We start from the raw sequence: 10202 nt of genomic DNA, 5'->3' as shown, positions 1-10202 counted from the left end.
ATGCAGAAATGTGGTAATCTGACATATTGAAATCTCGCAATGCAAATCCTGAAAAATAACAAATCTGATAAATGTTTATTAAAAACATGGAGAGAAACATGACACCTCACTGCATGTGCAGGCTCTAGAGCTGCCTTTACTGGCAGTCAACCAGGTCAGGCACAACCAAACAAGATTATCAACTTTTCTTCGTGTTGTTAATTCTGTAAACCACTGTTAGTGTGGGTGCGTTTAATATTACACTGACACACAACAATGTTAATGTGTCTGTGTAAATGTGATATTTAATGACTGTTGTTTTCCACAGTAGCCAAGTTAACACTTAGTCCTTTTTACCTGTTTGCAAATCATACAGTTAGGGATAATCTGGTTGCAAGGAAAGTTCCTAAATAGTTTTCAGTCACATAGCCACAGCACACAATGTAATCTTTTTTTTAATAAAACATGAACTTTGTTATAGTCATGCATTGTTAAATGTGGATGAAAGATGGATGAAAATACCTTGAGGTCTCGTTAAATTGTGTGGTGATCACTCATTGTAAAAGGTCAACGATAGTTGATACAGATAGGCCTATTGCAAGCTAACTTGTATCTTCTGAATGTTCATAATAAAATCCATTGACCTTCTGTCAAAAACCAATCAATACGATGGCTGAATTCACAAGGTGAGTATTCAAACATTAAAAAATTAATAATGCACATACAGTATGTATTATTTTCTTTATTGCACTCTTTGTTGTCTAAGGAACTAACCATGAGGCTGCACAAAAGAAAAAGGAAAACCAAGCAATGTGGGTCAGTTTCCAAATAATCCTTGACAGAAAAGATGCTTACAGTATCCTGAGGAGTTAATGGGCTTAGTACTCGTCATTTTTGACAGTCTGTCTAACTTTCCTTAGTGACGTAAGTTGAGGTCCCACAGTGAATGAACAGGAGCAGCTAAAACTGAGCCTGAATGCACCGCTGACTATAGACCTATTCTCTGTCAAGGAAATTGATATGTTCAAATTCATTTGTCCCACAGCCGAGCGAGCATGACCAAGCTGAAACACAGCAAATCTAAGCACCTTAAGTGTTTGCATAACTGTGAGACAGCGATGTTGGAGGTTGGCAAAGCAGATGAGTCTGACAAGTAAGCCTATTTAGCTAAATTGCTAAGCTACTCCCTGAATGAAAGTACATAACAGAAGGGGGGAGGGGTAACTGGAGGTCAGCAGAGAACAGGTGGCGCTGATTCTTCACCTCTCTTAGTTTCTTCTGATCATTATGAAATCCTTTGCAATCCAATAGAGCAACAGTGTATTATAACAATATACACTGTCGAGGGCCTGTATGTGCAAATGCAGTTCCTGAGAAAAATAAATACTGATAACAGTTAAATACAGCTGTCCTTCCTCTCACTGATCTTGTGGGTCTGAATTTGCTCCTCCAACAGCCAAGCAGTAGGAGATTAACACATTTATGCCCCATAGGTCTTTCCTACCTGGCTCATCTGTCTTATCCACTCATTGTCTGTGGTTTACCATCTGCTGCATGGGACACCGGCGCCTCTAATGCACACCGACCCCCCTGGGAGTGGCATTTCACACCTGAGGTCAATGACTCTGAGGACACCTGCAACTGGCAAGACGCAGAGCTTGTTCACATTGTACAACTGTCTCTCATGTTTCCCTTCTTCAGTACTGATCATCAGCCAGAGCTGGAAATGTCTGTCCAGAAGTTAAATAATATAGTTTACATCACAGCCTCAAAGAGAGGACATGATGGTCTGTGAAGATTTATGTGTCTTTAAGTGAGCTGGCTGAGTAGGGGGGAGAAAAACAGATGTTAAGAAACGGGGAGACTAAGAGCAGCATCTTATCTCCATTAGAAAACATATTCTTCTATAAATTCAAATATTATCATGAAAAACCTTTGTGAAAAAAGTGCAATAGACTTCAGTTGGTTGCAGAGGGTGCACATGCTAAATGCAACCGAGGTTGCAGGTTAGGTTTCGGCACAAAGACATATAGATACATAGTATATACATATACAGTAGATTCCATAAATATAGGGCACCTTCTTTATCTGATCTCATGAGTGACCAGAGGTTTGTTGTGTTTCCATCCACCCACTCCAACCTGCACTTCATGTGGACTTTGTCACTTTTTTCACATATCTTCCTGCTTTGCTTCCATCATAACTAATATAACCGCTACAGGTAACAATAAAACATAACTATGGGTTGTAATAATCTTGTACAGCAAATCTATAGAGCCTTCAAGGACAGTAGACATGTCAGATTTCAAGAATTAAAAAAAACTGTTGTAGCACATTTTCAGCTCTTTGTTTACAGCAGAACAGTTGCAACTAAGTTCAACCTGCAGAGCTGCCAAAGTATATGAACTAAAAAGATACCGACAGGCGCAGCTCATTAAAGATGCAGACAGTGTACACGCCCAAGGGAACACATATGTTTACATATATTCAGTGATACAAAACACGAGCATGCATACAACACCGGTCGATTCACAACACATTTGGCTGTGAAATCCAGTAAAATGTTCACAAAGACAGAAAATGACTCAAAGACTGAAACTTACACAGAATGTGTAATATTCACATTCGTATTACACACACACACACACACACACACACACACACACACACACACACACACACACACACACACACACACACACACACACACACACACACACACACACACACACACACACACAAACAGGCGGTTATTTCGGCTGCCAGGGATGGTGTGAGTGAGAAAGCACTGAATTTGGGAAAGGTATTGAGTTAGACACACAAACACCTTTTGTGTGAGACTAACACGTTGCCTGGTGTCAAACACAACAGCATGTTTATAGAGTGTTTTCACAGGCTGCGGAAAATTTGGACTTTCTCTTTTAAGGAATCTGAATAGTTGGAATTGGTTGTTATTAAGTGTGTAGCATGAGGACTGACAAAAAGTTCAGAAAACAAAGTAACGCAAAAAAACAATAACAACTTAGCTTGTCTGTATCGGTTAAAAAACATGTTCTGTAAGACAGTCTTCAATGAGGTCAGTCAATTCATATTTTCCAGCGTCACATGTGATGATTGAAAATGAGAATGATATCACCATGTTCAGAGATATTTTTTTTTGCAAAAATATGTTGTTAACATTAATAGGTCTATAGTCAGCGGTGCATTCAGGCTCCTGTTCATTCACTGTGGGACCTCAATTTACGTCACTAAGGAAAGTTAAACAGACTGTCAAAAATGATGAGTACTAATGAATAAAGAAAAATGACAAGATGTTATGCAAATGTTTCAATACTGTATTGAAAAACTTCTTTCATCCAAGCTTTTTGCCATTAGGCTTTGAACAATTACATATTCAGCATGTTACTGTTTGAACTGATGCCAGTTCTTTCAAAGGTTGGTAGAGTTTGTTTCTACTTCAATCTTTCCATAATGTTGTGGGAATGCAAGGACACAGCCTTAAAAACTTCTAATATGACATCCCACTCTCTCCTGTGCTCTCTTACACTCCCACAGCTGCTCCTCCATATAGAAATAAACACTGAAGTCAGGATGCAATACTCTGATTTCGTACATGAGTGTGATTTTTAGTGCTCATATTTTTTGAGCACTTTTCATTTTGATTTTTGATTATCTTTATGTAGTTGTGATGTTTTGTTGAACATGAGATGGAAACAAAACTAAACAACAAAAACTAAAAGAAATAAATTAATAATTCATTTTGATAGTTTAAAAAAGAAACTTTCAGTTTGCCAACTTTACTGGATGCAAAATTGTACTGACTGATTATTTGGGTAAATATTAAGAGCCCAGATCAGTCTGGTTAGAAATCCTCATACTGTTGCATCAAGTTGCAGTCAAGGCTTCTATGGTTCAGATGGGGGAGGAATTTCAAGGCCGAGTGTTACTTGCAAGGCATGTTGGCAGAAGACGGCTCCAAGACCTCCCCATCCCTCACTGAGAGCTGCTGTTAGTAGTCAGGGTAATTTCCTGTATCTGCTGTAATGTGTTAGAGCCCAGAGAACAAACACTACCAATAAAATAGAGGAGTTACTTTTGATGAGACCGAAACTTTTGCTCTGATAAGCATAACAGAATCAGTATCAGGTTTTCACCAACCTATAGAGCGTACAAGGGGAAATCAAGCAGATTCAAAGCTACTATGATAACCTGGCTCAAAGTGAAAAGCCCCTGAAGCAGTCACACCACTGTGTCAGATAAGATGTAATCAAAACAATCTACCTGATGATTTCACAGGCTGTAAAGTACAGCAGTTTAGCTCAGACTACCTCCTTCCTCCCCAAAAATTTGAAATAACACAAAAACATCTGGAGCTGGTAATAGTCCACTGTGACCACTGAGAAGCAGGCTTATTCAGCAGAGTCTGCGGATTAAGCTCACATCTGAGATTCACACATTTGTTTTCACTGTTTTCAAAGTGAAGGTGGGTCCTAACTTTCCCACAAAGAAACACAATCAGACTTGAATCAGCTTTTCATTCCCTTTGTGTGTGTGTGTGTCTATGCCATCACACATACACACCCACGTATCCACCCGTTGCTAAGCAGACCCAGGTGTTTGGTGTTTTATTGAGATCGCAGGCCCTTTACAGCCACCCTTTTTACAGTGACTGTACAGGTGTGACTGATCATTCCACGCATGAAAAGAGACAGCAGTCAAACAAGGGCTGCTCTGTGTTTTCCTGGACTGGAAAACATCCTCATAACATCAGTGTTGTTCAGTCTGTAGAAAACCTTTATTCATTTAAGCTCTGAAAATCCTTGAGGTTTCCCTCATTTGTAATGATGTGGCGTGTAAGCTCACATGTAGTCAAAGCTGTTGACTATTCACAGAGAAACATATTGACTGTGTCATCTAGGTTTATGTTTGAGCAACTCTGGCAAAAGAAAAAAAAAATCAGCTCTCAGTGTTTGCAATCACTCCAACCACCAACTGCATTCTCCTTAAAACAAATCCTCAGTAGCGGTGGGATGGTTATGTTGTCTTTTCACAGCGTAACTGGAAAATTTCTGATTAAAATATTAGTCTGGTTTGTCACTACACACAAAGGAAAACAGCAATGGCGCCTGACAGTGGCTCAGGATTGTGTAATTGGGAGCAGGAGCCGAGCGATTCAATAAAAGTCAGACACCAGACTACTGGAGCATTTCAATCTAGGGAGAAGGAAGGGGCTGTGTCTTTGAAACCATGTTTTGATGGAGCAGGGCAATGCAGTGACTAGACACTCACACTCTGATGAATTGAAACTGCGACGTCGCTGTAGTCCTGAAATACGACTGCATTGTCATTTCATTGTCTCGGATCACAAATGAACTGGTTCAGTCTTGGAACAGGCAAAATATGAGGTGCAGTGAAGTCTCATTAAAACACTTGTGATTGAGAGAAATTGATTTTCTGATCTCGAAGTGCTCACCACAAGGCAAAAACTCTACAACCACACCAGCAGCTCCATAAAGACATGCTACCAACCCGTCATTCATCTGTTGATGATATAGCTGGTGCAAAATTACAATCAGTTCCTGACTAGTGGCTACTGTCTGTAGCTGACATATTTCTGTGATTTTCTAAACATGACAAAAACAGATCAGTGTGCCATTTATTTGTGTGTGTGTGTGTGTGTGTGTGTGTGTGTGAGTATAACCACCATGCGATGCTGCTCTCTTTGAAGGCTAGCTGATTAAAGTTGGCACGCTGCGAGGAGCTGTATTACACAACCAGGTAATCACACTTGAAGGCTGAAGGACTGGAAACAAAAAAGTTGCACCGTGTCTTATCTCAGATGGTAACGCGCTGCTCATTTTGTGCCTGTTGTTCGGCTGGATGATTGAAGCTGCCTCATCCTGTGCTCTATTGGGGTAAAATGAGGATACAGACAGCCAGCTATAGTTTCCTCCAGCACTTAAGGGTCTTGATGACTCACTTAGGCCACAGACGTCATCCTATTCCGGGGCAGGTGTCTTCACACTGTCACAGCTGCATGGCAGTTAGGTTTCCAAAAAAGAAAGAAATTTACCTTGAGACAAGAGCAATGCAGAGGAGGAAAAGAGACACGCAAAAATGATCTTTTAAATACTGCAATTATTTCTTCTGGATTATTATGGTACTGTTAAGGTCAACTTCATAATTACTGCGGACGACTGAGGGCTAAAGATGATGGAACATGTCTCATCCAACCATCGTCCATAGTCAGTCTGGGGTAAATGAGCAGATGCAGGTAGGAAGACTGAGGTACAATTAAATTGAATTAAACAACTACAGAGCCACATTTTTCTCAGGAGTTGGTGGAGACCAAAACAGAGCTGAAAGGAGAGTGAACAATGGATATTACATTCATCTGATGGCCAGTAACATGACTGATTGATGATGTTGCCCAATGTGTGGGAAGTTTGTAAAGTTTGCCAGTAGTTAGTTTGCATTTTAATAGATTAAAAGTACTATGTGCAAATATATTTTGTGCATCTGTGATTTGCTCTTGTCTACCATTCCTCCGCAATACTTTAAAATGCATCAGAAGTGAACTCCCACACAACACAGGCTGTGTTAAGTAGTCACCATTATCCACATTACAGAAGCTTCTATAGTTGAACAGTCTCAGCAACAGCGACAACACAAGACTAAAGGAGCACCTTGTATCTGATTCCGCCCTTCATAATATTTGTCTCTTCTGTTCTCTCTGGGAAAAGGCACTGTGGATATTTGTTACACCTCAGACTAACAATAATGGGCTTTACTGTACTGAACCAGCCTTCTGCACTCACTCCCATCGCCCCTGGTCCTGTGAGCCCTGTCTCAAGATGGGTAAGGGGTTCCCTTGTGTGCTGCCATTCAGCTAATTGAGGCCTGGTAAAGACAAGTTGCCATGGAGGAGACTCCCACATCTGGGATGTTACTTTTAGAGTCACTCTTTTGGGAACATTGTTAGGGCTCGTGCTGAACATTTATATTTATATTTTTTGTGCGTGGAAACAGTAGAAATGTTCCATTTGTCCTCTGAATGTTTTGTTTTACAGTTTATTTCTTATAATGAAAGGTAAAATTGCTTCTTAAGATTTTTTTTTTCTTCCTCCTCTCAAAACCAGCCTGAAGGAATTTTAGAAATTCTGTAACATTCACACCCACTTCATACCATGGTTGCCCATGGCTGTGGAGGTGGGAAAGTAAACTGGGTTTAAGCCTCTCATCCAGCTCTTTTAGTTAATTCTTTAGAAATCCACTCAACTATGAAACAGCATTTAGTCTTCTGATAGAGACTTACTGAGAATATGTGCCACAAAATGTTTACTGGACTCTCGAAATGTAATGTCAATGCATCCAATAGTTGTGAAACCATAAATGTGACCACGCTGGTGGCACTACGGGAACAGTCAGGACATCACAGAGCTGACTGCTTAACAACTTAAAAGGTCTAAAAAGTGCAAGCTTCATGTGACAAGCTTTTATTGCTATTCTGTTTCTGTACAACATGTATTGGACTGAACATTGCACATATTGTGTTATGTCCTCTTAGTCTGTCTCATCATGTCCACCTTGTGTGTGCAGCACTGTCTGTACTGAGTACCACGTTACTATATCCAAAATGTCACAAGAGAGCTGCAGCTGAATCAGAAGCACTTGATGTGCACATCCTTCAGATTTCAGACAGGGTGATTGTCTGTACTCTGCGCAGCGTCAGTCAGATTGTCTGATGCTGGGACCGACCAAGATGAGTCAGCCAGGAGACATCAGTGAGGTCATCCACAGCAGGACGATGAAGAGACGGACAGAAATCAAATATATCTATAAAGAATGACGTAATCCATATTTTGATCATTAATTTGCATGGCCTAAGAAGATAAAGTGTGTGTCTACTGCCGTTCTTGTTCAGTTATCATTGTTCAATCCATTTGATGTTACACTATTTAACTTTCTCAGAGGCTCTTGGTATGATCCAGCACACCATCCAGTGTTATCTAGTCATCCCTATATTCTGGACATAGTGCATTAGCTGAGAAAATGGCTGTTACCTTGGCAACCGTTCGAAAACACATCATCTGGACAATGTCATGATTTCATTTCATTATTGTAATGAGACTGGTCTTGATGTAAGCCCATTTTGCTCAGCATATTGACAACGTGAACAATGAAAATCCACAAAACAGCATTACTGTATGTCTGCGTCTGTGCTCTTTGTTCTTTTTCCTCAAATGATTCGGATATAATGCAGATTCACTTTGTAACTTCCACCATCATTTTGTGCTGTTAAAAGCAGGTTACACAAGTAACCAGGATACAAGCACAAAAGCAACACACAACAGACAGAGTGACAGAGTGTACATGGTGTATAAGTAGACAATTCAATCAATCATTTTCTCCAAGGATGAGTGTTACAGTTGTCTATTAGAGGACAGGTCCTCACTGGTGGCTATGTAATTCAATGTAGGACCACCAGACATGGTATTTTTTTCCCCTGATAATCTCGCAATGTTGACGTGAGAGAAACCTTTTGTTTCATCTTGCTTATATCAAAGTGACCGTTCAGCAAGATGTAAAACTACTTTTATTTGTCATCAGTAAATCAAATGTAAAGTACTGTAAAGAGGAATTTCTTCTGTGCTTTCAGACAGTTACGTCCGTGCTAATGTCAGTGAAATTCAACCCAACCTAATCTCCACCCCTGCTGGATTGTGCCTTGGTGTTTCTACTGCACAGGGTCAACCAGTGCATCGAGAGAAATGACCTTGTGCCTTCTTTTGTCCTCATACCTTTTGATCAAGCAGACTAGTAACCCTCAGGCTTGATAGTTAGACCTAAAATAAAAAGGGGAAACAATGGGCCCACCGAAATGGGGTTGGAAATGCTAAGGAGGAATGGCAGAAGGTGGTTTTGGGTGTGAAATTGCCTCAAAACAACAAAAAACACCCTCCTCTGCCTTCTTCTTTGTCTGCTCAAGAAACAGGTGAACTCAGCAGTCTGGCTCAAATAAATGTTTTAATGTTGCTAAAAGTCAAAATAGAAGAAAGGAGAGAAGAAAAGATGTAACTCATTGTGTCCAGCTTTCAGCTTTTAAGTTATCTAAAAATCTAAATGTACATTAGAGTTTTCAGTGTAATCAATAAAACCTTCACTTCAGACTACACAACCATACAACAGTCTATCTCAGTCTCATCAACGATTTCACTCATTTTGGCTGAGAAGCCATCACACATGCAAACATGCCCTATTTCCACAACAATGTCACATTAACCTATTTAAGTGTTATTCTCCAGTGTATGCTGTGTTCATATACTGAAAGCTTTATGTTCACAGAACAGAGGAGGACAAAGGTGTAGGTGAAATGAATCACCGCATTGCATAACACAGAGTGGTGATACCCATGAGAGCTGCATATGTAACTGTTTTTCTGGCTGCGACAAAGTTTGAAATGTCAATGCTGTGAGTGAAATGTGTTTCAGACATTCGACATAAATGCCAATCACATCATCATAGGCTACCTTGCATTTAAATGTTTATCAAATCGATTACAACCCTATGAGTTGGATAAAAAGGAATAATACACTACACACCATGATCTTAAGAAGTGGTTCTCATCAATGACTGTGTCTGAAAAAAAAAAAATATATATAATTCTAAAATTAATATTTCCTCGCCTAGGCACCATCCCCTCTTTTTAATGTCATGCTACTTAGGTTTATACAAGCAAACAATATATAGGCTAAAAGTGCTTTTTGTGGTTGGGAAATAAAAAACAATGGGCCTCATTCACCAATATCTTCTTAAGAACCTTCTTAGATTATTTCTTAAGTTGTTCTTAAGAGGTTCCTTAAGAAAACCCTACGTCAGATTCATCAACGCGTTCGTAAGCCTCAGAATTGTTCGCAGCTGTGTTCTTATGCCATCTCCTCGTAAGTTGAGGGCGTGTGCCAGGTGAGTCTAATTAACATATGATTAGCATAGGTAACCGCCCCATCAATGCCCGTAAAAGGGCATGAGACTGCAGGGCCGTGTGCACACAGAACCCACAGGCACTGAGCAGAGAAGGTGAAGTGAGAAAGAAAGTTGAAATGCGCAAATGAAAATCTGGGAGGGAGCACCATGACTCCAAACGTAAAAAGAACTGAAGTAGTGAAGTGGTGCTACTGCGGCAGGAATGAAACAAACAAACAAACAAACAAAAGGCTTATATT

Source organism: Trachurus japonicus, chromosome 3 (assembly GCF_045865225.1).
Source record: "Trachurus japonicus isolate A0001 chromosome 3, Traja_1.0".
NCBI lineage: Eukaryota > Metazoa > Chordata > Actinopteri > Carangiformes > Carangidae > Trachurus > Trachurus japonicus.
This window is presented reverse-complemented; position numbering follows the sequence as displayed.